The sequence below is a fragment of the Aotus nancymaae genome, unplaced genomic scaffold (genome assembly GCF_030222135.1).
Source record: "Aotus nancymaae isolate 86718 unplaced genomic scaffold, 86718_ANA_hifiasm-v0.15.2.pri h1tg000040l, whole genome shotgun sequence".
Lineage (NCBI taxonomy): Eukaryota > Metazoa > Chordata > Mammalia > Primates > Aotidae > Aotus > Aotus nancymaae.
The window spans coordinates 68,261,607-68,267,606 of NW_026988454.1; positions in this window are offsets into that span (position 1 = coordinate 68,261,607).

The window sequence follows — 6,000 nt, forward strand, 5'->3', positions numbered from 1 at the left end:
TGAGCAAAGCCTCTCTCCCTCTTATTTCTTGAAAAATCTGCACTTCTTCCTATGCCTTCATGTTGCTCAGAAGGAAGGATAGGCAGAAGGTAGTGGAAGGGATGCAATATTGTCCTGCTGTGTATAAAAAAATTAAACAACAGAATAATTAAAGAGTGACAAAGGAAAAGTTATATTTGTTGGATTGAAAAATATCTACTCTATCGAAAATCTGTTAGAAAACTTTATGATCATCTTAAAAGTGATACCTGCAGTCAGATAAGCTACGTTACAAAAATTGGTGTAGTTTTCACATTTCCACAGGTTTTTTTTTTTTTTTAAAGTTTATTATCTTTAAATTATTCTAATGGTGCTTGTGCTGTGGTTGTGTTGTAGCTTCTCTGAAATCAAGCATTCTTCACTCCTGGACACATATTCAATCTAAGAGGTAATCTCTGAGAGAGGTAAAGTTTTCTTTCAGTGCTATAAACCAGTCAAAATTCACAAAAAGCAAGCTTTAAATTTCCACATTGGGAAGGGAGTTGTTAAAACTGGCTTTTAGAGTGATGAAACTGCAATGTGGTATTCTGAATACATTCTCTGTTATCCCCTCCCCTCCCTCCACTCTCTCTTTCTGAGGACTTGCATTTAGAAACTGGTAGAATGTTGTCTGCATTAACATTGCCTCCTTTCTCCATTGATTTTTGTTGTGAATAGGCTTCCTTGAATTCATGGTCATCTGCATCTTTAGGGTTCCCCTAAGGGATATTGGATTTCCTGCTTCGAGGACTAATCAGAACCATTAATCAGCCATGAAAATAAGCACTGGCCTATAGAGGTCCAAGGTCTGAAGGAAATTAGGACTGGTTTACTGAAAATTAGGCAGTAGGTATAGAAGAAATATATTCATTTATGAATATTTTGCAGTTCCATAAGGAATTTGAAGTGTCAAAAAAAAAAAAAAAAGATTTTCAATGTTCATGTGGGTTAGGGGTTCAGGGTTTTCTTCTAGAATGAGGTAGAGGCTGCAAGGAAGTGCTTACTTTCCCTCAGTCTATGAACAGGGCCACATGCAAAGCCACAGAGTCTGGGCTTTGGCCTCAGGCAGAATGGGTGAGAATCTGTGCTTTGCATGCCATCAACTTGCTGACCTCCATTTCTACAGGTTTAATTAAATCATGTACATATTATTCTAATTTTTATAATCATTTTTCTCAGAAGGTTGTTGTAGGGATTAAATAATGCAGCATATATCACAAAATAGGAACTCAAAACTGCTAGGTCCTGAATTAGTTTGAGTTTCCCCTGTAGCAGGTCTTGCACCATAAATTTGAGGTTAAGAAGTTTGTATGGGAAGTGCTGGCAACACTAGTAGGGAAGTAAAGGGAAGTAAAACAGAAGAAGGATAGTGAATAAAAGGAGGGCTTGCTTATACTAAACCAGCTATCACTGTGGGCAACTGTAACTTAGGTACACTGGAGATTTTGGGAAATGGTACAAAGTACTTAACTTAGAATTATTGCGTCCAAAGGCAGAGGGAGCTGGGGTATTTATACAAGTCCTGAAAGTTTTTACTTAGGCATGTTCTCAGCAGATATTAATGCCTCAGTGTTTTCTTATTTAAAAAAATTTTTATCTCAATAGTTTTTGGGAGATTAGGTGGTTTTCTTTTTCATGGATAAGTTCATTAGCAGTGATTTCTGAGATTCTGGTGCACCCATCACCAGAGCAGTGTATACCCAATATGTAGTCTTTTATCCCTCACCCCTTTTCCACCCTTTCCTGCCAAGTCCCCGAAGTCCATCATATCATTCTTATGCCTTTGCAGTCTCATAGCTTAGCTCCCACTTATCAATGAGAACATATGATATTTGGTTTTCCATTCCTGAGTTACTTCACTTAGAATAATAGACTCCACCTCCATCCAGCTTGCTGAAAAGACCATTACTTTATTCTGTTTTACGAATGAGTAGTATTCTACATTTTCTTTTCTACTCAGTTAATGGGAATTTAGCTTGATTCGGTATTTTTGCAATTGTAAATTGTGCTGCTATAAACATGTGTGTGCATGTGTCTTTTTCATATAATGACCTCTTTTCCTTTGGGTAGCCAGTAGTGGCATTGCTAGATCAAATAGCAATTCTTCTTTTAGTTCTTTAAGGAATCTCCACACTGTTTTTCATAGTGGTTGTACTAGTTTACATTCCCACTAACAGTGTAAAAGCGTTCTCTTATCACCATATCAATGCCAACACCTATTATTTTTTGATGTTTTAAATTATGGCCATTCTTGCAGGAGTGAGGTGGTATCTTATTGGGTTTTAATTTACATTTCCCTGATAATTAGTGATGTTGAACATTTTTCATATGTTTGTTGGCTGTTTGTATATTTTCTTTTGAGAATTATCTATTCATGTTCTTTGCCCTCATTTTGATGGAATTAGTTGCTTTTCTCTTACTGATTTGAGTTCCTTTTAGATTCTGGATATGAGTCATTTGTTTAATGCATGGTTTATGAATATTTTCTACTACTCTGTGGGTTGTCTGTTTGCTGATTATTTCTTTTGCTGTGCAGAAGCTTTTTAGTTTAATAAGGTCCCATTTATTTATTTTCATTTTTGTTGCAATTGCTTTTGGGCTCTTAGTTATGAATTATTTGCCTAAGCCTATGTCTAGAAGAGTTTTTCTGATGTTATGTTCTAGATTTTTTATGGTTGCAGGCCATAAAAATTCAGATTAAGTCTTTAATCCATCTTAAGTTGATTTTTGTGTAAGGTGAGGGATGAGAATCCAGTTTCATTCTGCTACATGTGGCTTGCCAGTTACCACAACACCATTTATTGAATAGAGTATTCTTTCCCCACTTGATGTTTTTGTAAGCTTTGTTGAAGGTCAGTTAGCTCTAAGTATTCAGTTTTATTTCTGGGTTCTCTATTCTGTTCTATTGGTCTATATACCTATTTTTATACTAATTCCATGCCGCTTTGGTAACTATAGTCTTGTGGTATAATTTGAAGTTGAGTAATATGATGCCTCCAGATGTATTCTTTTTGCTTAGTATTGCTTTGGCTATGTGGGCTCTTTTTTGCTTTCATATGAATTTTAGGATCGGAACATTCTCCAAGATAGAATAGACCATACAATAGGCCACAAAACAAGTCTCAATAAATTAAGGAAAATCAAAATCATATCAAGTATTTTCTCAGAACATGGTGGAATAAAAATGGAAATGAACTCTAAAAGGAACCCTCAAAACTATGCAATACCTGGAAATTAAATAATCTGCTCTTGAATAATCTTCCAATTAATGATGAAGTCAAGAGGAAAATTAAAAAATTATTTGAACTGAATGATAATAGTGACACAACTTATCAAATCATCTGGGATACAGCAAAAGCAGTGCTAAGAGGAAAGTTCATATCATTAAATATCTACACCAAAAAGTCTGAAAGAAACAAATAGATAATCTAAGGTCATCCCTCAGGAAACTAGAGAAACAAGAACAAACTAAATCCAAACCTGTGAGTATTTTCATATACTTCTAGATTCCTGGTCGTGGGCAGCATGGCTTTCTGTATTCCAGGAAAATGAGTCCTCAGGCCCAGAATGTAGATCCTAACAGTCAGAAGGTAACTGGGGCCCACTGAAAGTTCTGAGATATAAGTGTGGACAGCTTCCTGGGTCACTAATACCATAAGCAGGTCAAGGCGCTGTATCTATCCTGAAGAGCAGAGTAAATATGATACTCCCAAACCCACTTTATCAGGAAGATACTTGAAAATGTACGCTAAGAAATCAGGGGGTAAGCAAGAACAAGAAATTATAAGATTCAGGAAATAGTAGAACCGACCTAAGAAAGTTGTGAAGGGGAGTCTTAGAATGAGAGCAAAATGGCATGCCTGGGGAGCAATCAGTCTAGGTTAGAAATGAAAGAGCAACAATCCTGGGAAGGAGGTTTCTGGATAAAGGGAAAATGAATAGAATATACAACTAGATGGAGAATTAGAAAAATAAAGATAATGACACAGACTAATTGTTGCTGGAAAGGAAAACAATGAGAAATTCCAAGAAAGAAATAGCTGTAAATGAAACCAAATATAATTATAATCAATTTTCTTGTTCTTTCCAATGAGAAATATTTACATAGTCAAATTTCCAACTTCCAATGTACAGACAATGCACAAGACCTAATTATAATATCAGAATATAAGTATTACCAGCAAAGGTAGAAGTTGTATGGTAAAGGAAAGCTAAAGGGAAGGAGAGTATTAATGTTGTTTTTTTCTGAAGTTGGGAGTCAAAATATGTCTATGGATGTTGGAACAAAAAAGTGACAATTGTAAATATATCAAGTATCTTCTCAGATTACAGTGGAATAAAAATGGAAATTAACTCATTCTCTTTTGGAAACAAGGAGAAAGACAATTCCCAGGTCTTTACTTCCTATGTGACTTAGTTACTTCTTATATGACTGGTTTTTACATTGGGGTGAAGCATTTAATTGCTAGTGAGTTAGTTAGTTTCTCTTTCTTCCACTTTCTTTTTCAATGACCAAGAAGGAGATACTTTACACCTGGTATGGTTCTCTCATTGTCAGTCTAAGTGGCTAAAGAGCAGGCACTGCTGTTGAAATGCAATGGACTATGAACACAAAATAAACCTTGCAGTGTGAAGTCACTGAGATGTTGAGATTGTTGCCATAGCATAGATTTTCCCACTCCACAATTTCCCAGGATGTCCCCTCTGTTGTTCTTCTATTTATAATTCTCTGCTTCCTTTCAAATTCCAATTGGTGATATAGTGCCTGGTGCATAGTAGATGCACACATCTTGTTTGTGAGAGATAGCTTATGTTTTCTTTATTTTCTTCCTTTTCTAAACTATCCTGTAACCTTTCTTTCCAATTACCATCTGTATACATTTCTCTATGAAAATCAAGGGGTAACCAAGATATCTCTTGTTGGCTATTTGCTCTTATCCCTGCTAATGCTCTGGGAATAGACAATTCCTGGGTTTATGGTCTTGATCTGTCACCCAGGCTTGACTGCAGTGATGCGGTAGCTTACTATAGCCTTAAACTTCTGGGCTCCAACGATCCTCCCACCTCAGCCTCCTGAGCAGCTGTTCCATCATGCCCTGACTGATTAAAAAAAAATTTTTTTTGATAGACATATGGTCTTGCTATATTGCCCAGCCTGGTCTTGAACTCCTAGTCTCAAGCAATCCTCTCGCCTCAGCCTTCCAAGCATTGGGATTACAGGCGTGAGCCACTGCATCCTGCCCTGATCTATATTTCCAACTCTCTTCTAAGCATCATGGGTGATGTGCCAATACTTTACATTCAATATATACCAAATTGTAGTCATGACATTTCCCAGTTCAACTTCCAACCTAGTTGATTTTGCTTTGAGCTGGATCACCATATAGGTTATATGATGGTTCCTATATCACAGGCTTGTTGGCTGAAAGAAATGAGACAATGACATTAAACTACTTAACACAGTGTCCAACACATTATGTGTGCTCAATAAATTTTTGCTACTACTTTATTATGTAAATGCGTTAAAAGGCTTCTAACCACCTGTATTTGATTATATAACAGTATAGTGAGGAGAAGACATTTTCTTAGATTGCATCAGTGATTCACTAACAATTAAAACTAGTTGATACCACAGGAGTAAATAAATGTAAGGTATATAAATAGGGAAATACTGAAAATATCTGTAGGAAATATTTTAGAAATAACCCAAAGATCTAAATATTTTCAGATAATTATTGCTTGTAGAAGACTAGCACCTGTTTCATTGTCTGTTCTAAATACCAAATATTTTTTGTTGCTCTTCAGATTGAAAGTTTAATGGCTAAATGGCATTGAATTCAGTCCACATAATATTTATTATTTACTTACTCTAGCCTTCACAGCTCAGTACATTTTGGTGAAAAAATCCCAAACTACTCCTGGAATCAGTATACAACAGCTTAAATCCAGCATAGGACAAAATCACCAACTTTAATCTGAATT